Genomic DNA, 21,594 nt, shown 5'->3' with positions numbered 1-21,594 from the left:
GACAAGAGTTAATAAAAAATGAGAGCTTATATTCAACAGTTTTAAGATTTTCAAGAAATAATTCAGCCTTGTAAAAGCAGTATTACTCTTTCATTTAGAAATACAAACTGTTTGCTGAAAGAAATACAAGTAGTATCTATAAAATGAAAAAAAGGACTATCTTAAATTAGTCAATAGTAGATTCGATGAAAAATTCAGTAAAATTTGATATTTGTTAAAGTGCAAGAAAAACAAAGGCTGTTTGAAACTCGTCAACCTGTTTGTATTGTGTCATTTAGACTGAATCAATGATTCACCTTTGGTACCTTCTTTGATGTCCTCAGCATGCAATTATGACTGTTATAGAAGAGAATGACCTCTCATTTTGAAAATAATGGCAGCTGTTATAAATCTGTCATTCGTTTAGAAAGAGATCTGATGAAAAGCTCCTACTTTCCCAATAGTGAAGTGTTACTGAATTCTTGTATATAGATAAATCAATCTATCAATCTATCATACACAAATGTAAAACTACTCAAACCAACTTGTTTTCCCTAAATTATATTGCATATTATTCTAAAATAATTTAATCTTTTTTTATTCCGGTGACAAAGATAAGGATGTAAAAAGTTGATGAACAATGAATAGGTAGGTACACCTTTGAATCATCACTTATTAAGGCATCATTGCCATCATCACTACCAACACCACCATCACCATCACCATCACCATCTCTAAGTAGTTCCAGCTGTAAATTCTTTGTTTCTAATTCCACTAATCTGGACATTTTCATTCTTCTTTCAGTATATTGCTGACTAAATTTCACAGACACAGTTTCTTTTTTTTTTTTAAGAATTAAATCATCTTTTATTAACAAAAGAAGGCACCCTCACCCAAGCCAAGGCTGGCCTTCAGTGAGATAGTCCATGAACAGATGATTTAGAGACACACCCCAACAAAAATAAAAGTCTGCTTACATAAGTGATAGAAAAATAGAACACAGCAAAACTTCCATATTACAAAAAAGGTAAAACCGATTTTAGTCCATAAAAATGTAAATCTCATTTTGTAGAATCTGCACTGCTTTGAAAAAGGTCCCAACAGTGAGACAAGCTGAGAAAAGGGCTTTGTCCACAAAAGGAAAAAACCTATTACTCTCTCCTCTCCCTGAGTCTCCAATTCCTAACCCCCAAATGACAGACATGCATTTGATCGCCAGGAAGCTTCTCCCTGCCAAGACCTGGCTCCCAGAAGGGGAAGGCACCAGAATGTACATTCTAGAGCTACCCAAGAAAGAACTTAGCCATTGACAGATTCTTCCATCTCAATGAGGAAAAGGGACCAGAAAAAATAAGAGTAACTTTTCTCCTTCACCAACTTGTTGGCTGATTATCTTGCAATGCTCAGTAGTCAACATCTCAAACTCGGATTCTTAGTTTAAAAAACCAAAAAAGGGAAATGCTTCTACCAGGAAAGGTAAAACCATCCTGCCAAACTTTCTTAGAAGCTTCTTCACTTTGGATTCCCTCACCACCAGGGAGCTCTTAAAACAAAAAAAACAAAACTCTGGAATGATGTGTCCAGTTCTCTTGCCTATTCCCTTCAGCATCTAGATGCAATTTTCCTTCTGCAGATGCCTCCAGAGCTTAAAAGAAAGTTTTGCTGGTGCAGAATCATTTGTTTTCCTTCCTGATTACAGTGAATTCACACGCATCTTAACAAAATGACAAGTCTTCCTCTGATAACCCATGCTGACTGGGTAGACATCAACACAAGCTAACTATTTGGTCACGGAGTAAAAAGGGACATGATTTTTTCATTAACCAGAAAGGTACTGAGAACTGTGCAAGGAGAAGCATCTTTAGAAAGAGATCTAGCTGAGGTAGTCCAAAACAGGCTGCACCCCTCAATCTGGACTCTGACCTCAAGGTGCACAAGTCTTTCCATGTGCTCCTCCCTCTTCCCAACCAGGGCTCCAAGCACCTGTTTCCTCAATTAGACTTTGACTTCTTCAAATCCCCCACCGCAGGCCCCAACAAAGAGCTTTTTCATGCCTCCTCCTCTTCGGGCTCCAACCGCCTCAAAGAGCTTTCCAATCAATTGGTGTCTTGCCAGACTTCTTGAGCACCTCATTGGTCTTGGAGAAATGCCTGCATCCAATGAACCCTCTGTGGACAGAGAGCGGGGAGGGGTGGGCAGTCTGTAGGGCATGGTGGCACTTCCTGTTGATGGCGATGCCCTTCTTCTGCGCATAAGCCCCCCAGAGCATGAAGACAAGGCCACTTGAGTTCTTATTCAGCCAAGACACCACAGCATTGGTGAACTGCTCCCACCCTCTCTCCTTATGGGAGTTGGCCTGGTGGGCTCGGACAGTGAGCACAGCATTGAGGAGAAGGACGCCCTGGCGGGCCCATCCAGATAAATCTCCATGACCAGGATGGACAAAGTCCTCTATGTCTGTGGACAGCTCTTTATAAATATTTTCCAAGCTCAGAGGGGGTGGAACAGGCTTCTGAACACTGAAGCAGAGTCCATGAGCTTGACTGGGTCCATGATATGGGTCATGTCCCAAGATGACAACTTGTACATCTCTGATTTCAAACAGCTGGGTCCAAGTGAAGACGTGCTCTGGAGGTGGGTAGATGGTATGGCGCTTCCATTCTTCTGCTACAAAGCCCAGGAGCTGGAGGAAGTAGGGCTTGCAGAGCTCCTCACTCAGGGCCACCACCAGCTCTTGCCCAAGCCCAGGGGCACGCTGTGGGAGGCCAGGCGCAGCAGGGCCACCGCCTTGCTCTTCTGGATCTGCTGCAGCTGCTCAGGGCTCAGGGCCGCCGAGGGGGCTCCGGGGCCCTCTCCGGCCCGGCTGTGCTTGGCCCGGCTGACCTGTGGGGTGGCCTGGAAGAGGTGGGTGACAAGGGGGGCCAAGAGGAGGCATGGGGGGCACCGCAAGGGTGGGGGAGAAGGCCCCCATGGCCTCCCCAAAGAGAGCCCCCGACACAGTTTCGTAAATGAGTTTTTCTAATAATGTCCAGAATACCATTATAAATATTCCATCGACATTGTAGGGGTTTAGGGGTACAGTTCTTATGATCTGGAAAATCCACATAAAATTTTTTGGCTCTCCCTTCATACTAGAGAAGTCTGAATTTTTTCTTTTTCTTTTATGGGGAGTTTGAAGTACCTTATTATAAATTTGTGTTATGCAGTTATATTTTAACTTTATAAAAGAAATTGTGTTTATTTGTGGTATTAAAAGATAAAATATGATATTATATGATACTTTTACATTTCTGAGTTTCTAAACTTTTTCTTTGTTGCTTTTGTTGGCCTTCATGTGTTGTCTGAATCCTCGACAACCCCCCCCAACTCCCATTTTAATTTTTTTAATTTTTGTAAGGCAATGGGGTTAAGTGACTTGCCCAAGGTCACACAGCTAAGTATACGGTGTCTGAGGTCAAATTTGAACTCAGGTCCTCCTGATTCCAGGGCCAGTGCTCTATCCACTAAACCATCTAGCTGCCTCTAATTTCTTATGGTACTTTTTTTTCATGTTATTTTTCTTGAGGTTTCTCTTTTTTTTGGGGGGGGGGAGGAAGGCTCTATGTTTACTTTTACAACATACTATTGTGACAATGTTTTTCATGACTACACTTTTTAAAATTTTTTTTATTTAAGGCAATGGTGATAAGTGACTTGCCCAAGGTCACACAGTTGGGCAATTATTAAATGTCTGAGGCCAGATTTCAATGCAGGTTCTCCTGACTCCAGGGCTGGCACTCGATTCACTGCACCACCTAATTGCCCCACTTGACTACACATTTTTAACCTATATCAAGTAATTTACTTTCTCAATGGGGAAATGGGATAGGAGAAAGGGAGAAAATTTGGAACTCAAGGATTTGGAAATGAATATTGAAAATTGTTCTTTGCATGTAACGGTAGGAGAAAAAATAAAAATAAAATAATTTCTTATGTGACTTAATATATTGAAATTGTAGATGGAGAAAATCATAGTGTGGAAGGGATAATTATATTAATTGGAGTCTGTACCATTAAGAATCAAAGGTCCCAAATTTGCTGTTTCCTGAATGCATTCCACGATTTTGCCTTTACCACAGTTTGTCTAAATTTGCAGAAACTCATTTGTGAATTGGTGAACAGGCTTCAAATGAATGGTCCATCTTCTCATGCTTCTTTCCTACTTCAAATTTTCACTCACTGTTCCCCCTATCCAGGATACTTTTTCCCAGAAATCTCTGTCAAAATTCTGTCATCATCTTGACAGCTACCAACATGACTTTGTGATCTTCCGGAGAGGAAATCTCTAATTTGCATTTTCTCTTATCCAATCCAGTCCAATAAATATTTTTTAAGTATTTAGTATATTCAAAGTACTGTACTTGGAATGAAAAGACAAAAAGAAAACACAACTTGCCCTCAAGTTTAACTATGGGACAGAACAGGTATGTGGATAAGTATACAACAGATACTTTGAAAAGGGACAAAGGATGAGTAACTGGGGGCATCTGGAACTGTTTCACAGAAGATATAGTCCTTTAACTGAGACTTGAGGAAATGGGTTTTTTTCGAAGTGGAGGTGGGGAGGCAGTACTTTGCAGGAAAGAGGGCAACCTATGTAGGCAAGGTGATGGGAGGTATCTCGCTGAGCTGAGGGAACAATCAAATTTAGTTGGAACACAGTGCAGAAAAGGGAGGTGTGAAGTAAACTGGAAAGATACAAGAGAATCAGACTATGGAGGGCTTTAAAGGAAGAATTGCTATTTTACGTCTAGAGGCAATAGGGAACCATTTAAGATTTGAATGATGATAATAATACAAGAAATAAAGATGTTAGTAACTGACCTGTCTACATAAACATTCAGATTTACAAAGGTTTGCATCGATGGCCCAAACAATGATTTCTAAAACATCTCTGAAGATAAGTCTCCAATGAAGCAGGATGCAAGTCTTTTTTTATTTTTTAGAGTTTTTTTTGCAAGGTAAATGGGGTTAAGTGGCTTGCCCAAGGCCACACAGCTAGGCAATTATTAAGTGTCTGAGACCGGATTTGAACCCAGGTACTCCTGACTCCAAGGCCAGTGCTCTATCCACTATGACACCTAGCCACCCCTGCAAGTCTTTTAAAGAGGTGGCCAGTTCCCTTTTTTCATGGCTCCAATTTTGGGAAGTTTTTCTGTTGAACAACTCTAGATGTATCTCTTTTTAATTTCTATCTGATGTTTATGGTACTTCTCAGGTCAAGCAGAGAAATCCAAGTCTTCTTCCACATTACATTTCAACAACCAGGCCAAATATTAGCAGCTCCTTCAACAGAGCCTCATGTGGCCCTAGCTTCAAACACTTCTGCACCCTGGTCATTTCTGAATGCTTTACAGCTTCTCAATACTCCTTCTACTAGAAGGTAGGCAGGTTGAACACAATACTCTCTCTACATGAGTCCTGATCAGGGCAGAGAATACAGAGAGGCTATTGACACCAGGCTTCTCTTAATGTACCTAACCTCTGTTGGTTGTCTTCCTGCAATGCTGAATCATAATGGGTTTGCAGTCCAACAAAATATACAAATCATTTTCAGTCTGAATATAAGTTCCCCTTCTTATACTTGCGAAGTTGATTTTTTTGAAATCATGTAAGACTACAATATTTCCTTTAACTTACTAGATTTGTTCTAATTTGCTCTAGAGCAGTGGTTAAAACTCAAATAGAAATGAGGGTCACTAATTTGTACAGATTTTGTATTGATGCCCTTTAAAAAGTAATGATACCTGTATTTATTATATTTATATTTATTTTGTTAAATGTTTCTCAATTATATTTTAAATTGTTTCTGACTGCTCCTTTGACACCTTTGCTCAGGAAATGAAGATTTTTTTTTCTATCCTGTTATCCAATGTTAACCTAATTCTGTACAGTTCTATTATCTGCAATTTTTTCTGAAATTTTGAGCACTTGTAATCCCCAAAATGTGCCACTTATGTTTATTCATGCCAAGTGGTGCAGGACTAAGGACAGATCCTGAGGACAAAGCACTGGAACCCTCAAACCAAGCTGACATTGAGTTTTAATGAATGTTTCTTAGGACCAACTATTAAATCAATAGTGAGTTACCAAATCATGCTACACTCCAACCCTCCACTTTTCCACAGCCATGGCATAAGGGGTATTATCAAAAAGTCACAAAAGGACCAGGGAGAAGTTCATTATTCCTAGATAAAAAAAACTCCCTTTACAAATGCAGTTTGGTAGCTTCTCTGAAATTTATCATTTTAGAAAGTTGCCCAGAAACTGAAGGATTTAAATGACTTGTCTTAAGACCACAAAGCTCATGTGAGTCAGAAGTGGAGCTTGAACCTAGATCTTCATGGCTTCAAGGTCTCTTCTCTAACTCCACACTGTCTGTCTGCTTTACTGAAATCTATAGGATCTACAGATAATAACATTCTTCTGACTGATTTAGCAACTCTACTAAAAAAGGAAATGGGGCAGAGTCAAGATGACTGAGTGAAGGCAGGAATTCCCACTAACTTGTCCCCCAACACTCCAAAAGTCATCATATTATGACTCTCAAAATTTATGGGGGCAGAACCCACAGAAAGACTGAGTGATACATTTTCCTAGTCTAAGACAACCTAGAAGTTCCATGGGAAAGGTCTGTTTCACCAGGAATTGAAAAAAGCTGGGGGTTGGAAAAAGCTGCTGTGCCACAGCACAGCCAGGCCAGGAGTGGTTTCCAGACCTCCTGACCCAGGGACCATTAGGAACAAATTGAAGGGGTGGTGAGAGAACTCTGCCACACCAAAGTGAGTGCTGAACGAGTGCTGGCCTCAGAGCTGCCCTGCAGTGAGAACCTGCAGCAGGAATCGGGATAGCTAGCCTGTACCTCCAGAATGCAGTCCACAGGTGGTAAGGGGGATCAGGGAAGACTGCAGAGCTCTCTCTGCTCTTCCTGGGGCAGGATTCAGCTGTTTGCCCACACTCAGATCTAGGTTGCAGTTTGGGCTTCCATACTACCATAGCTGAGCAGGGACTCTCCTCACAGTTCCAGGGCAGAGGGGAGGGCCTGTGATCATCCATATACAGAAGCACAGGCAAGAGAGCAGTCAGAGCCTCTCATAAGACCTTGGAGGAATTAAGTTCCCTGTGGGTTGTCCCCCCCCCCCCCAAAGCCTTGGAAGTGTGGCAAATCAGTCATTGGTTGAGGAGATGAACAAACAACAGAAAAAGAAGAATCTGACCACAGAAAATTACTTTGGTCCCATGGAAGACTCAGAATATGACAAAATAGAAGCTTCTATACCCTAAACCTCCAAAAGAAATAGAGAATGGGCTCAGGCTATGAATGAGCCCAAAAAAGACTTTAAAAAGCAATTAAGAGAGACAGAGGAAAAATTGGGAGCAGAAATGAGAATGATGCAGATAAATCATGAAAACCAAATCAGCAACTTGGTGAAAGAAATACAGAAAAATACTGAAGAAAATAATATGTCAAAAACCAGTTTAGGCCAAATGGAAAAAGCAACACAAAAGGCAAATGAGGAGTACAATGCCTTAAAAGCAGAATTGGCCAGCTGAAAAAGGAGATAAAAAAAGCACTCTGAAGAAAATAACTCCTTCAAATGCAGAATGGAACTAAAGGAAGCTGATGACTTTGTGAGAAATCAGGAAGAAATAAAACAATTCCCTCAAAAACCTAAAATTAGAAGAAAATGTGAAATATCTCATTGGAAAAACAAATGACCTCGTAAACAGATCCAGGAGATATTTAAAAATTATTGGGCTACCTGAAAGTCACGACCAGGAAAAGAGCCTGGACTTCATTTTTCAAGAAATAACACAGCAAAATTGCCCTGAGATCCTAGAAGCTGAGAGTAAATTAGAAATTGAGGGAATTCACCAATCTTGAAAGAGATCCCAAAATAAAAATTTCCAGGAATATTAGAGCCAAATTCTAAAACTCCCAAGTCAAAGAGAAAATACTAAAAACTGCCAGAAACAAAACAATTCAACTACTGTGGTTCTATAGTCAGGATTACAGAGGATCTGGTAGCATCTACATTAAGGGTTCGTAGGGATTGGAATATGATATTCCTAAAGGCAAAAGAACTTGATTTACAACCAAGAACCAACTACCCAGTAAAACTGAACATCCTCTTTCAGGGGGAAAAGATGGACTTTCAATGAAACAAGGGACTTTCAAACTTTCCTACTGAAACAACCCAAGCTGAACAGAAAGGTTGATCTCCAAGTACAGTACTCAGGTGGACCAATAGAGAGGGTGGACAAGGAAGACTAACTTCGAGAATGACACTGAACTGTTTGTATTCCTGCAAGGGAAAAAGATACTGCTAACTCATATGAGCTTTCTCATTTATAAGAGAAGTTAGAAGGAGAATAGAGAAGGCACAGGAAGAAGCTGAATATAATGGTATAATGTAGTAAAAAAGATGGCATCAATGGGTGATAAAGGAAAGTGTTGGGAGGATGAGGAAAGGAAGAAGGGGCTAAGATATTTCATGTAAGAGTCAAGAAAAAGCTTTTACAATGAAGTGGAATGGGGAAAGGCGAGGGGCAATGAATGAGCCTTCATTCTCACCAGAAATGTCTCAGAGAGGAAACAACAGCTATAGAAATATATTTTACCCTAGAGAAAAATGAGAGAAAAGGGATGGAATGAGGTGGAATGGGGGAGGGAAGGGGGAATAGATGATAGAAGAGAGGGAAGATCATGGGAGAGGGTACTCAGATACAACATATTTCTGAACCAGAACAGGGTGAAAGGAGAGAGAGAATGGAATAGATAAGAATAGGGAGAAATAGAGTGGAGGGAAATACAGCTAGTGATAGCAACTGTGGAAAAAATATTGAAGCAACTTCTTTGGTGGACTTACGATAAAGAAGGCAATTCATCTCAGAGACAGAGCCACTGGAATCTGGACACAGACTGAGGTACTTTTTTTTTTCTCTCTCACTATCCTTGAGGTTTCTCATCTATTTTTGGGGGTGGGGGTTTATGTTTACTCTCACAACCAGATTATTGTAACAATATAAAATAAATAAACCAAAAAAACATTTTAATAAAGGAAATGAGGTTGGAATGGCATGACTTGTCTTGAAACCATGATAGGTCTTGTGATCACTGCTTTCTTTTTTGAATGTCCTCTAAAAATCCTTCTAAAAATGCATTCTAAAATGTGGCCAGCAATCACATAAGTTCATTGGTCTAAATAGTCTGCAGATTCCATTCTCTTTACTGCCTGCTCCCTCCCTACCTTTTTTTAAAAGACAGAGGCAACATTTGTCCTTCTCTAACCCTAAGACACTTTTCATGTTCCCCATAATCTTTTAAATATCACTGACAGGGGCTAAGCAATCACATCTATCAGTTTGTTCAATAACCTAGGATGCAGGTCATCTGGGCCTGGTGCCTTGAACTGATCCACAGAGGACCTAAATGCTCTATTACTTTTTTTTTAGTTTTATCCTTTCCAGTCCAAAGAAAAGTTTTCCTTGAAAGAAAAAAATAAGAAAGAAAATAAGAGTTAACATTACTGCTTTGTCCTCATCATCTCTTCTCTATCATGGACAATGGTTCTTTCCATAAGGAAATTAAACATCTTTCTATACTAATAAAACCTCTTTAAGAGTTTATTCATATATTACTAGTCTCTATGTTTCAATAGATACATAACTATATTGTAATGAAAGAGATCAAGTTCTTTCATCCTAGGACAAGAGGTAAGATCTTATAGAATCAGCACTATTTGTTTTTCTTTACCTCTCTCTAAGGCAATTTTTTTCCTTTAAAAAATAAAGATGCACAAATTCTTTTAGTTAGAATAATTCCTGTCTCATGTCTATCATTCTTCAAAGAACATTCTAAAAGGTAACAATAACAAATCAGTTTTTATATATTATAGTCTTAGGAGAACTCCCAAGGTAAATTTATCTTCTAAATAAAGGTCCTTCTTCCTACCTTCCTATCTGGCATTTTTTTTTATCAGTTTCACTGTGTAACATGAATAGGAACAGTGGAAGAGGTTACAAGGGGACATGTGAAAAAAGAATCATTTCCCCCCTTTTAAAAATAGAGAGGACATTATTAAGAGAATTTATATCATCACAGGAAAAGTATTGTGTAAGTCTAAAACTTTACAGAGTAAAAATTCTCATTTATAAAAAACCTCAACATCCCTGAAGTCCCTTCCTCAGAACAACCCAATGAGGTAGAAAGTGTAAGTATCATGATCCTCTTTTAGACCTATTCTGAAAGGTTAAGTGATTTGCCCATAAGAGCACAAACTAGTGTGAAGCGGGCTTCAGAATCAAGATCTCTTGACTTTAAATCTAACACTATCCATATGAGGTACTCATTCATTCAAACATATATTGAGTTATTTATTATGATGCTACTTGGACCTACTGGACTTGAGAGCTATACTCTTGTCCAGAAGTAGTTCATAATCTAGTGTCTTCTATATGAATGTAGTATGGATTATACATTTCAGGCTACTTGTGTTTTTTGTATTTACTTAATGGAGCAAAAGCCCTTCAAATGAAAAATACAGATATTAAAATACTTTGGACTAAAAAATTTATTAACTGTCAAAGTTTCATTTTGATTATTTATCAAAAACAATATATAGAATAATCTGCTTTGAACATGCATAGGAGCAAAGTAGATATGCATAGGGGTAAAACAGAACGAATTCAATTTGATTTTTGAACATATGTTTAAAATGCCCAATGAAAAAATAATTGCATTTTGTGATTTTTAGACTTGTAATTACCTGAGTTAAATAGTTAGGATGATTACTGAAATTATAACCGAGCACATAATTAGACCTCTTGGGAGTCATTTTCAATATCTATACCAGAATCATATTCAATATCTAAATCAGTTTGTCTGATTTTTGAAAAAAGAATGCATTTAAATAACTTGGTAAGTTATCTTTTCTATAGGATACACATATATTTATGGGCTGATATTGTATCATATTGTATTACCTCACTACCAAATGTTCTTAACCACAAACCAGCATGCAAAGAAATGAAAGCCAAATCAAGTTTATTAGTTAAAATTTGGATTTCTATTCAGAATCATAATAATAATCATTAAAGAACTAACTAGAAATTATTCCAATATACAGCATTGGGATGCTATATTACATTTATATTTTCAAAATGCTATTTAGTTGTATCCGAATCTTAGTGACCCCATTTAGGGTTTTCTTGGCACAGATACCGAAAGTTGTTGCCATTTCCTTCTCTAGTTCATTTTAAATAGGAGGAAATTAAGGCTAACAAGGTTAACTGATTTGCCCAGTCACACAACTAGTAGGTGTCTGAGGCCGAATTTGAACACAGGTCTTCCGGACTCCAGGTCAAGTGCTCTATCCACTGCACCACCTAGTTATTTTATTTTTTAATTTTTCTTAGGTTTATTTATTTATCATTCATTCATTTATTTTTTTTGTGAGGCAATGGGGTTAAAGTGGCTTGCCCAAGGCCACACTAGCAGCTGGGTAATTACTGAGTGTCTGAGGCTGGATTTGAACTCAGGTACTCCTGACTCCAGGGCAGATGCTCTATCTACTGTACCACCTAGCCTCCCCTCCATTTAGTTATTTTTAAAATGGGCTAATGGCTATTTCCTATAGGAGACTGATTAATTTTGGTACAGAGTTCATTATTAATTACACTATTCCATGGAAGAGATTAGAGAAAATAGAATAGAAACTACCAAAAAGAACATACTCTTCAAATAAATAACCAATGAATAAAAAGGATATTTTAGAGAAGTCGTCTTAAGCCTTATTAAACTTGGATAGATATCAGAGGATCTGTGAAGTTAGATGGGGAAAAATACTGCATTTTTACTTTGACTAACCTCTAACAGAAATTGAGTATTGCCTTTAAATATGAATTAAAAAGCCTATTATTATGAAGAGACCAGTGACTTTACCAGATTGCCAAAGGAGCCTCCTATGGCACACAAAATAGTTGAGAACTTCCATGTGTTAAGAACATTTTTGCGGGGAGAGCTGTTTGCTCTAATGTATGGCATCTAATGACTGGTCTATGATTGATCTTTTTCATTACACTGGTGACAGTTTTTGAAAAGTCACCCATTTCTTGGACAACTCTTAGCAATCAAAATTTTCCTTTTAAGCAACACCCATTTTGCATATCCTGAGTGGCTTTCATAAACTTGAAGACTGTGAACAAGTTTCACTACAATCTTCCCTTATCAGGATAAACAATATTCATTCCTTTAATTTCTTTCCAGGCCACCATCTTGATTTTATATTTTCTGATCTTAAGGGGCAACTTTCTGAAAGGGCAAAGAAAGCAAAGCTGTTTTTTTTAGGTTTTGTGCAAGGCAAATGGGGTTAAGTGGCTTGCCCAAGGCCACACAGCCAGGTAATTATTAAGTGTCTGAGACGGGATTTGAACCCAGGTACTCCTGACTCCTGGCTGGTGCTTTATACACTACGCCACCTAGCCAGCCCCCCAAAAATTTTTTTTAAAGGGAAGAGACTGTGTTATTCTTTAATGACAATCATAGCTTACCCTGTTCTTTACTAAAGCAAATATGATGGCATATTTAGTTATAAGTAAAAGTGAATATTTCTTAGGCTAGTTTCTATCACCAAAGGGTAATCTTTCAGACTGTTTACATTAGCTATCAGTTTCTCAAAATAAGAATATAGATTTTAATTTTAAAAAGATTTCTGTTTGCCAGAGGTAGGTACTTTCTTGTAGTATATACATAATTTCATTGCTGATTAAGATGCAGCTGGAAACTCTGGTAAAGCTCACTAATACTTGTTTGATAATGTTTTATAAATTAAAGAATTTCTTTTTCATAGGGATCAGATGACTTCAGAACTCTAACACTGTAGCATAGAGTATTTTATTACAATACAAACATATTTCTTGTAACTTCAATAGCTGAAAATCTTTTCTAAAACTTAAGTAGGAGAATGAATGATAGTGTAAAAAATATAAAAATATTTTCAAAAGCACTTCTCTCTTACTGCCATTCCTTTTAAAAATGCAATTGCAATTCTTTTGCAACAAATAAAAGGTTCTTTCTTTGGCATATGGAGTAGCTGCTATGTCCTTCCAGGGACAGTCTATAACTATGCTCACCTCAGGAATATCAAGGAGAAGTGAACTGTCAAAAATAATTCCAATCAGGTAGTTTGGTTAAGGCAGGTTAGTTGTATTCAATGATGATAGATAGTTTATCCTAGCTCCAAACTGCCTCTTGGGAAATCTTGCACATAAAGGAACAGAAATTCAGTCATTATTAGTGTCAAGAAGGTAAACACAGACAAAATTTGGTTGTCAGCCAAGAAAAATGAATCAAGGCAAAAAGTGACCAATTGTATGTTCAAAATTGAAATGGATAGGTATGCAAGGGTTTGAAAATATTTTAAATACCAGGAAAGTCATACATGATTAATTATTCGCTGATTAATATTTAAATAGTGTCTCTACAGTAATGAAAAAATTTTTAAAAAATCACTCTAAGTTATGTACAATAATGGTACAATTTTCAATCTTTATCTTGAACAACAGAAAAAGAAGCTTCTTTTTTTCACATGGCAAAATTTCTCCCCCAAAATCACACTTTTTAATGGAATTTTAGGTTTCTTTTATTTCACTGCAATTCACTTAACCATATTTTTAAAGAGAAAATGAGTCAATATAGAAATTAAATTCTTTTAAGTCAAATTCAGGATGTGGTAAAAATCATAAAGTGGGGTTAGTAATAATAATAAAAGACATCTTACTATGAATCCCTTCCAATGTATTCTACTGCCCCCAGTAATGGACACCCACTGTTATGAGTAATCAAAGGCAAGCTTTGGTCCCCTTAACTCAGGCCAAAACTGGTCCAAAAGGAACATCCTCAAGTTCCTGTGCTCTGAAGTGATGTGCTCTGACAAATCTCCCAGTTCTCTCTCTGTGTCACTCCCAATGCACTTGTCACTCAGTATTATCCATCCTCATGAATGACAATGGGAAAGCTTATCTTCCCAACACGTTTTAAATCATCCACTCTTTACAATGGGACCATGAAATCTCTTACAAAACACGAGGCGGGAACTACTTTGACAACAAAACCCCTTCCTGGCAGCTTTATTCTTAATTCCTGTTCAAGGAATAATCTGTTTATTATAAAATCATACAGAACAATATATTAAACAGAATTTGAAACAAGAATAGCTAGTGTGATTTTCAAGCTTACGAGTATTTTTACAACATTTTTATTAGGCTTAGAACATGAAGCTGATTCCTTTTTCCATGTGATTTAAAATAATTTTCATTTTGGCTATTTATGAACTATATAAAAATTAGCAAAATGATCTTAACTATTTTATTTCTTATAAAGTTTCAAAATGCCATAGTGCATGAGTCCACAGTTGACAAAGAGGAATGGTATTTAGTAACACTCATTGCTTTGAGGAAAAAGATACTTAATTTCTATTTCCTTATTTAGAAAGTCTCAAGATTAGAAAGTCCCACTTCCTTTTCTGAATCAATAAGTTTCTCATCAGGACAAAACTTAATTTCATAGCAGGTTACATCTTAAGCTTGAATAGGATATGTCAGTTCTTTGCCCTCAGGTCCTTTGGAGGTCCACAACAAAGTTACAGAGTTGCCTCTTGGAGATACACACGGTTCGGAACAGGGTCTACCCCCTTGGTTTATAATAATCAAAAATGGCAACAAGCAAAGGAGAATTTTCTTATGCTCTTTCTGCTCGTAAGAGTAAAATCAAAGGACCAGTGGAAAGGACTGACATGGAAAAACCTGATTCAACAATCTACCTTTAATCGCTTTTAATCTTTTTTAGTTATATGCTTTCAATAATCTCAGAACAGCATGCCATTTAAAGCAAAAATACAATTAAAAACCTCCAACACCACACTAAACACAGGTGAGAGTACTTTAGGGAGACCAGGTTTCATACTGCTATCTTTGAACCTTGCTGTCAGTGTAACAATATGAAATCTGGGGACTGATACAGAAACATGCTGAGAGTATATTTTTGTTATAGGCTTTCTAGTCGCTGGTCTATAACATAAATTATCACCTCATCTTAAAAAGCATTTTTTCTAAAGTACTTGAGAAGGCTCTAACTGGTATTTCTCTGGAGGAGGTTTTAAACGAAATGGAACTTGGTGACACTGTCACCATAAACACACAATATACTTATGATCACAGAGGTGGCTAACCTGTCATTTTACAGATGAGGAAAGTAAAGGTCAAGAAAAGAAGAAGGGAGGTTGCCACAGAGGTGAATTTAGTTCTTCAGATGCCCAACAAGTGCTTTTTCTGTCTTTTTCACAAAAATTCAAGTGAAGTGGTATTCAAAGAGGGCTAAAAAGGAAAACCCAAAGCTAGAGTCACTCTCAAACTGTCTCTTTTGAAGAAGTTATACAGATAGAAGCAATAAAAATAAAAATAAAAAAAACAAACTAGATTTTTCCATGGAATAAGAATTCATTTTGATGGCAAGATTATGCTTCTTTTCATTATATACATAGACACTAAGAAACAAAATTGAAATACATTTAACTTATGCACCAAAAATTACTTACTCTGAATTTACACCTAATCTATACCAAAATTACTTACTCCCAATACTAAAGCAAAATTCAACTTTAATTTCTTAAATTTATGGCCCTCTGAATATTCAATATTCATACTATTTTTCTCTTTTCAATTTTTAAATGGAATTAAAAGTACATTTCATATTAATTTATAAGAAAGCTATTTCTAGCAGGTTGACAAAATGGACAGACTGGAGACAGTCCATGGCCATGGAAGTTCAGAAGTTTATCAAAATTCCTTTTTTGTATGTATGTGTGCAAGGCAATGGGGTTAAGCGACTTGCCCAAGGTCATACACCTAAGTAATTGTTAAGTGTCTGAGGCCGGATCTAAACTCAGGTCCTCCTGATTCCAGACCTGGTGCTTTTTCCATTGCACCACCTAGCTGCCTCTACCAAAATTCCAAAATTTTACTTGTGAGTTTACTTCTTGACTGAATTAGAAATTGTGTATTTAAATATTCTCTATTTTATTTTTTTTAGTTTTTTTGCAAGGCAAATGAGGTTAAATAGCTTGCCCAAGGCCACACAGCTAGGTAATTATTAAGTGTCTGAGACCGGATTTAAACCCAGGTACTCCTGATTCCAGGGCCGGTGCTTTATCCACTGTGCCACCTAGCTGCACCCCAATATTCTCTATTTTAAACAGTTATCTTGAACAAAATACTTTTCTAGGTGGACTCAGTGAATTAAAAGCAAAGGGCAACATGGAGCCTAAGGATCTGCTAGTTTTGTGTCTTCAGGAAAGTTGTGAAGATGAGAATATTCTAAGTACGCCAAGGGTCTAAAGGAAGTGATCTGAGCGGTTCACAATAACATGTAAAAATTGAACTGCCATGGAAAAGCAACTTGACTGTTTTTTAAACTGTCATTATCAGCATCCAAATTTCAGGCAGTCAGCTAAGTCTTTTCTTAAACCCAAAGTCTTATTTAAATATATAAAATTTGTAATGAAATTTATAAATATTTTAAAATATTCTAATAACATTTACAAATAATACCTAGCAAATATAAATGAGATAAAAACCAAGGGATTTTGTACCAATGTGGCCCTAAACACTGGAGAAGATGGAGTATATCTTCTCTCTCTCTCTCTCTGGGCTTCCCCACTCTACTAACTCAAAGTTGGAATTTAATTCAATTTGATCAATATTTATCAAAACTTGCTACTGTATACAATGTCCATTCTGAGGGGCTGGGGACACCAGGAAGAAAAAGACCCGTCTCCTCCCTAAAGGGAGGGACTATGGAGAAGTGATATCTAGAAGATTCCAGGTTGGAATTCTGTCCCTCATATATTTAACTAGATCTCAGACAAATCATTGAGTATTTGTGAGTTTCAGTTTCATAATCCTTACATGGGGATGCTATCGGAACCACCTCAAGGGTTTTTGTGAGAAGCAATGGATCATGTATAAAACCACTGCAGTGTGATATATAAATTAGTTCTAACCTAAAAGCAGTGGCAAGGTAAGAACCAGAGATTAAAAAGTTATGCTAGGGTCCCATGGTCCTGGGAGCAGAACAGGACCACAAAGTGTTCAGTCCTGTACTCAATAAAACTAAGCAACCACATCCTTCAAGCTTCTCTAAACATCCTGGGTTAGAGAAGGAGCTTCCTGCTGAGGGCTTGCATTCTGAAGTAGGTTTCATCTTCCCTCCAGGACCCCAGGACAGACTACAGCCTAGGAAAAAACTTAGGTTGCAGAGACATATTAGTATAAACAGGTGAACATAGGGCCAAAGCCAGTGTCCTAGGGTTTGGGAATTTGGCAGATTTTTAATATTCTTATTATTCTTTCATCTGACAGCCTGGGTCCAAATTGGGTAGCTTTCCTTTTTTTCAGGAGGGGCCTTCTAAGTCATTATTTCTAACATAGATCAGATAATTTACATTTCATTCAATTAAGATCTACTATTTAAATCATACCCACAATGTAATAAAATGGGACAATGCTGAAACTTGTAGTAACTCAAAAAGGTATCACTGTATTATGGAGATAAACAATGATATTTTTCAATTCAAGTTACATTAGAGTCAGTCGGTTAACCAACATTTAATTCTATAATGTACTGAATCATATTTTTATTTTCTTTTTAATAATCCCTAAAAGAAGGCAAATATCTGTAGAAACTCATTTAAGTCTTTGGAAATACACTAGAAGAGCTCACTTTTCACTTGGCAAGAACTCAGAGGTTAGAATGACATTTAATTTGGTACAGATAATGCCCAAACCACATGTGAGAATTTAGGGACCCCAAGACTCTCTTGGTTTATAGTCCTCTATGGCAGTGAGTCGATATGAAGCTTTGCTAACTCTTCTGGGCCCCCTGAAGAACAGTTTGGCAGACTGATGGGATCCATGCACCTAAGCGTGTGAATCTTAGCTTCCTAAGGCCACCATTTTGATGTGTCAGTTGGGGGTTTCTTTCAATCAATGAGGAGAGAGAATGTATTTTTGGACTGTTGGCCAGGACTTCTCCAGCTGAGCTTTTTTGATGGAAACACTTCCAGGGCAGTTGAATTGAGAGCTGCTCTTAGCAGCATGCTTCACCTGGAGCACGATGCGGGGGTCATCATTCTCATGGGTAGACCAATTAGGTATCATGAATTTAAGGAATAATGCAACATGATTGATTCCTCTTCTAATTAAAATAAAATATTACTATTGAAATCTTTTGTTGAACACACTGGAGTAGTTTTCTCTGAATACAGTGCCTTGAACCTTTTCAATGTCAGTGACTCATAGTAACTTTAAAATACCAAGAATATAATGAGTTTGTATGCATATGTATGTATTTCTGTGTGTGTGTGTGTGTGTGTGTGTATTAACTTCAATATTTAATCTTACAAATCATTGACTTGGAGATTGAAAATCACAAATGAGAAAGAGGTAAAATGGCCCGGTTTGAAAAAAGTAATTATCTTAGCACCAATGGTATATTTGTTTTGAAATCCTGATTTATAAAAAACAGATACTTGAACAAATGCTCAATACAAAATGTGTTGCTCCTATTATACAAGATGCCATCATATTGTTACTTAATTGTGAGACAAGGAGGGATGGATAAGTGATCTATAAAATCTCTTATGTGTCACGATATCTGGAAAAAGGCAATTTTATTCATAATTCTGTGTTTTCCCAACTTTAATGTTAAAAAAAATAATTCTGAACTCAGGAACACAAAAATGTAGCATATGGTTATTGTGAATCATTTAGAAGACAAAATGGTGTTAAAATTAAAGGAAACTTGATCAATATAAGTGTTCAGTGTATCTTATATTCTTTAAAATTTTTAAGACTTGCTTTTCTTTATTATTAATTAATATATATATATATCTATACATGTATAGATATGTAGATACACATATGTGTCTACATATACATATGCATACATACACAAAGAGAGAGATAAGAGGTTAAACTTTGCTCATAATTACATGTGAATATAAAAAAAAAGTTTCCCTGATTGCAAGGATGACATGTTTTAAATAGTTTTTTTTAATGATCTGTATTAAAAGTATATAAACAACAGTGCCTTTAGTTCTTTTCCACACATAGACGATTTGTTTGCTAAAATATTAATAAACTGGTGCTGTGCTAACCTTGTTCTCGGCCTCCTGAATACCAGCTAAGCTGACCTATTTATTTACTGCCTCCAGAAGGGCAATCCATTTCATGCTGTAACACTGACCCTTAACACAGATCTTGTAAATGAGTAGTCCATTACAATATGGACAAGTGACCTTTAATTGCACCAGGGTGGCTTTGTTACATGCTTTTTCAAAGCTATGCCATAGCTACAGTATTGAAATTTAAAATATTTCTCAGGATCATATACTATTACAAGTGACAAAATTAAAAAGGACATTAGTAAAACATATAAATGCAGAGTGTTCAGGCATTTAATGAAATGGCCAACTACAGTAATATCTTCTAAATACTACAACCCAGAAAGGTAAACCTTCACTCTACTGTCATTTACATAAAGTCATGAATATTTAGAAACCTGGTATGTTGTTCACTGAAGTTTTTCCTGCATATAAATGAGACTGTAAACATTTTCTGAATCAATAATGTAACATATCATGGAATACTTGATGAAAAACAATGAAAATTTATGAAAAATAAATTTCCTGACTCATTTCATTTTTGGTGGCAGACAAAGACAAGATCTGACAGTGTTTACATTCTGGATTATACTTTTTCCTTTAATCTTGGAATGGTTGTGTGGCACAAATATTTTTTAGTTTCAAATGAGTACTGAAAATTTGTACCACACAGAAAAAAATAAAGTACCATATAACAGCATTCCAAACAATAGTTTATTTGAACAAAAAGACTTTGAAACATCTCAGAATTTTAAGCAAATTTTCAATTTGTTTCATCAAAAATTTCTGAAAGAACACAATAAATTTTTTCCAGGCAGTGTCTGATGATACCAGAATAAAATACTTAATTTCAAGTCTCCCCCTTCATATTTTGTGTCTAATTTCTGGAAAGCTCATGCCAAAATAATTTAGTTTGAGTTTATTTAAAAATGGTAGACTAGCTTGTCAGCCCCTGACAAAACAGTTCAGTGAATTATACCATAATAGATAACAAAAAAAACTTGAACTGGCTACAACATCAAATGTAACTTGGAGCAAAGAGCTATGATCAAAGCAATTTTGCAAAGAATTTCATATTTACCCTAAAGTTTTCCATTAGAGCAAGTGCTGCTGCAATAGTTTAGTGGCTAGGTCCAGTCATTCTGGAAAGCAATTTGAAACTGTGCCCAAAAAGTAACTAAACTATGCATATCCTGTGACCCAGCCAAATCCCTACACTAGGACTAAACCTCAAAGAGATCAAAGAGGAAAAAGAATCTCTATGTACAAAAATATTTAGAGCTATTTTTTGTAATAGTCCCAAACTGGAATCTAGGGAATTGCCTTCCTTTGAGGGAACAGTTAAGCAAGTCATGATAGATAAATGTAACAAAATATTGGGAAATGATAAAATGGGCGCAGCTAGAGTCAGGAGGACCTGAGTTCAAATTTGACCTCAGACACTTAATAAATACCTAGCTGTGTGACTCTGGTCAAGTCACTTAACCCCATTGCCATAAATAAATAAATTAAAAAAAAAAAACCAGTAAGGGACAGCTAGGTGGCACAGTGAATAAAGCACCAATCCTGGAGTCAGGAGGCCAGTTCAAATCTGGCCTCAGATACTTAATACTTATTTAGCTGGTGGGTGGCCTTGGGCAAGTCACTTAACCCCATTGCCTTGCAAAAATAAAAAAAAAAAGGCAAAAATTCCAATAGTTTACCTTTAGTTTCCTGTCTGTCTGTCTGTCTGTCTGTCTGTCTCTCTCTCTCATTTTTTTAGGCTTTTGCCCAAGGCCACACAGCTAGGTAATTATTAAGTGTCTGAGACTGGATTTGAACCCAGGTACTCCTGACTCCAGGGCCGGTGCTTTATCCACTACAGCACCTAGCCGCCCCAGTTTCCTGTCTCTTAAAGGACAATCAAATTCCTTTATATACCAGAACATAAAAATTTCCACTAACACTGTATTATGCAAGAAGAAGTTGGGTTATTGAAAAAAGACATATGCTTTAATACCATAATCTTAAAAATACTATCCAAATAAATATATACCAAATGATACTAATTATTTAAAAGAGGAAAATACCCTGACTTTAAAAATGAATGAGCTGCAGATGGAACTTAAAATCTGCATTGATGAAAAGGAAGCAAAATTGAGAAGACTGCAAATGAAATTTGTGGAAAATCTATTATTTGATATGTTGAATATCTCACTTAATTCACAGCTATTATAAGGCTAAAAGTGAAATAATATTAAAGTGCTCTGAAAACTGTACAGTTCAAAACCTATATAAGGAATAATTATACATATAAGCTAAACTCAGTAATATAAATACCAGGTTAAAATCATCTGCAAAAAAGGATAAGCAGAAT

At 36.6% G+C, this 21,594-nt stretch overlaps 1 protein-coding gene and 1 pseudogene across 1 annotated transcript in view; both read right to left on the bottom strand.

Annotated features, from left to right (window-relative positions):
* Positions 1-21,594, bottom strand: part of ELP4 (elongator acetyltransferase complex subunit 4) — a 245,409-nt gene that overhangs the window by 110,989 nt on the left and 112,826 nt on the right. The gene's annotated exons all lie outside the window — the stretch shown is intronic.
* LOC141517169 (uracil-DNA glycosylase pseudogene) lies at positions 1,974-18,234 on the bottom strand (annotated as a pseudogene).

This window comes from Macrotis lagotis, chromosome 3, assembly GCF_037893015.1.
Source record: "Macrotis lagotis isolate mMagLag1 chromosome 3, bilby.v1.9.chrom.fasta, whole genome shotgun sequence".
Lineage (NCBI taxonomy): Eukaryota > Metazoa > Chordata > Mammalia > Peramelemorphia > Peramelidae > Macrotis > Macrotis lagotis.
The sequence above is the reverse complement of the archived record's forward strand: the minus strand, read 5'-3'. Positions and strand labels throughout refer to the sequence as shown.